This window comes from Arachis duranensis, chromosome 2 (genome assembly GCF_000817695.3).
Source record: "Arachis duranensis cultivar V14167 chromosome 2, aradu.V14167.gnm2.J7QH, whole genome shotgun sequence".
NCBI classification, from domain to species: domain Eukaryota; kingdom Viridiplantae; phylum Streptophyta; class Magnoliopsida; order Fabales; family Fabaceae; genus Arachis; species Arachis duranensis.
Genome location: NC_029773.3, coordinates 43,863,830 through 43,867,021, shown reverse-complemented (window position 1 = coordinate 43,867,021; position 3,192 = coordinate 43,863,830). Strand labels below are relative to the sequence as shown.

Here is a 3,192-nt window from a genome sequence, read left to right as displayed (position 1 = left end):
CTTATCTTAATTTTCGAAAATCATTAACTCCTTTTCAAAAATTATTTTCAAAAACTTCTCTCTCTCATCTTATTCTATTTATTTATTCAATTACTAACAGTTCTCTTCATCTCAAATCTCTGCTCCTATCATCACCCTTGTGTTTGGATTATTCATTCTTCTTCTATTCCTTTCTTCTTCTACTAACATAAAGGAATCTCTATACTGTGACATAGAGGATTCCTCTTCCTTTTCAGTTCTCTTCTTTCTCATATGAGCAGGAACAAGGAAAAAGGCATTCTTGTTGAAGCTGATCCTGAACCTGAAAGGACTCTGAAGAGGAAACTAAGAGAAGCTAAATTACAACAATCCAGAGACAACCTTACTGAAATTTTTGAACAAGAAAAGGATATGGCAGCCGAACCCAACAACAATAATGCAAGGAGGATGCTTGGTGATTATACTATACCTACTTCCAAGTTTGATGGAAGAAGCATCTTAATTCCTGCCATTGGAGCAAACAATTTTGAGCTGAAACCTCAACTAGTTGCTCTAATTCTGTGAGACTGTTAAGACTAATGGAGTAGATCCTGAAGTCTACAGGCTCATGCTTTTCCCTTTTGCTGTAAGAGACAAAGCTAGAACATGGTTGGACTCACAACCTAAGGATAGCCTGGACTCTTGGGATAAGCTGGTCACGACCTTCTTAGTTAAATTCTTTCCTCCTCAAAAGCTGAGGAAGCTTAGAGTGGATGTTTAGACCTTCAAGCAAAAAGATGGTGAATCCCTCTATGAAGCTTGGGAAAGATACAAGCAGATGACCAAAAAGTGTCCTTCTGACATGTTTTCAGAGTGGACCATGATAGATATATTTTATTATGGTCTGCCTGAGTTCTCTAAGATGTCACTGGATCATTCTGCAGGTGGATCCATTCACCTAAAGAAAATGCCTATAGAAGCTCAGGAACTAATTGAAATGGTTGCAAATAACCAATTCATGTACACTTCTGAGAGGAATTCCGTGAATAATGGGACACCTCAGAGGAAGGGAGTTCTTGAAATTGATGCTCTGAATGTCATATTGGCTCAGAACAAAATGTTGACTCAGTAAGTCAACATGATTTCTCAAGGTCTGAATGGATGGCAAAATGCATCCAACAGTACTAAAGAGGCATCTTCTGAAGAAGAGGCCTATAATCCTGAAATCCCTGCAATGGCAGAGGTAAATTACATGGGGAAGCCTTTGGCAACACCTATAACCCCTCATGGAGAAATTATCCAAATTTCTCATGAAATGATCAACAAAAGCCTCAACAGGGCTTTAATAATGGTGGAAGAAATAGGTTTAGCAATGGCAAGCCTTTTCCATCATCTTCTCAGCAACAGACAAAGAATTCTGAGTAGAGCACCTCTAACTTGGCAAATATAGTCTCTGATCTGTCTAAGGCCACTTTAAGCTTCATGAGTGAAACAAGATCCTCTATTAGAAATCTGGAGGCACAAGTGGGCCAACTGAGTAAGAAAGTCACTAAAACTCCTCCTAGTACTCTCCCAAGCAGTACATAAAAGAATCCAAAGAGAGAGTGCAAGGCAATTGATATAGTCAATATGGCTAAATGCAAGGAGGAAGGGGGGACGTGAATCCCAATGAGGAAGACCTCATGGGACGTCTCCCAACCAAGAAAGAGTTCCCTATTGAGGACCCAAAGGAATCTGAGGCTCATATAGAGACCATAGAGATTCCATTAAACCTCCTTCTGCCATTCATAAGCTCTGAAAACTATTCTTCATCTGAAGAGGATGAAGATGTAACTGGAGAGCAAGTTGCTCAATATTTAGGAGCTATCATGAAGCTGAATGCCAAGTTGTTTGGTAATGAAACTTGGGAAGGTGAACCTCCCTTGCTCATTGGTGAACTAGATACATGGGTTCAGCAAACTTTACCTCAAAAGAAACAAGATCCTAGTAAATTCATAATACCTTGTACCATAGGCACCATGACCTTTGAGAAGGCTCTGTGTGACCTAGGGTCAGACATAAATCTTATGCCACTCTCTGTAATGGAGAAGCTGGGGATCATTGAGGTACAACCTGCCATATTCTCATTGCAAATGGCAGACAAGTTAGTAAGACAAGTTTATGGATTGGTAGAGGACGTGTTGGTAAAGGTTGAAGGCCTTTACATCCCTACTGATTTCATAATCTTAGACACTAGGAAGGAGGAGGATGAATGCATCATCCTTGGAAGACCTTTCCTAGCTACAGCAGGAGCTGTGATAGATGCTAACAGAGGAGAATTAGTCCTTCAATTGAATAGGGACTACCTTGTGTTTAAGACCCAAGGGTATTCTTCTTTAACAATGGAGAGGAAGCATGAAAAGCTTCTCTCAGTACAGAGTCAAACAGAGCCCCCACAATCAAACTCTAAGTTTGGTGTTGGGAGGCCATAGCCAAACTCTAAGTTTGGTGTTGAATCCCCACATCCAAACTCTAAGTTTGGTGTTGGGAGTCTACAACATTGACCTGATCACCTGTGTGGCTCCATGAGAGCCCACTGCCAAGCCATTGACATTAAAGAAGCGCTTATTGGGAGGCAACCCAATTTTTATTTATCTAATTTTATTTTTCTTTTATTGTTCTTTAATGTTTTATTAGGTTCATGATCATGTGGAGTCACGAAAAAAAAATACTAAAATTAAAAACAGAATCAAAAATAGCAGAAGAAAAATCACACCCTGGAGGAAGGACTTACTGGCGTTCAAACGCCAGTAAGGAGCATCCGGCTGGCGTTCAACGCCAGAACAGAGCATGGATCTGGCATTGAACGCCAGAAACAAGCAGCATCCTGGCGTTTAAATGCCAGGAATATACCCTGAGGAGAGCTGGCGCTGAACGCCAGAAACAAGCATGGAACTGGCGTTCAACGCCAGAAACATGCTGCAATTGGGCGTTGAACGCCCAAAATAAGCATCAGTTTGGCGTTTAAATGCTAGAATGGTATGCAAAGGCATTTTACATGCCTAATTGGTGCAGGGATGTAAATCTTTGACACCTCAGGATCTGTGGACCCCATAGGATCCCCACCTACCTCAACTCACCTTCTCTCATCTTCTTCACATTCATCCTCTCTTCCCCATAAACACTCTTACCCAAAAACCCCTCACCAATCACCTCAATCTCTCTTTCCAATTACCCCCCTTCACCACTCACATC

At 41.1% G+C, this 3,192-nt stretch overlaps 1 non-coding gene across 1 annotated transcript; it reads right to left on the bottom strand.

The window, feature by feature from the left end:
* Window positions 1-718: 718 nt before the first annotated feature.
* Window positions 719-822, bottom strand: LOC127745126 (small nucleolar RNA R71). Its single transcript, XR_008006322.1, has one exon. It is a non-coding gene; the product is annotated as a small nucleolar RNA R71 (small nucleolar RNA).
* Between the last annotated feature and the right edge of the window lie 2,370 nt (window positions 823-3,192).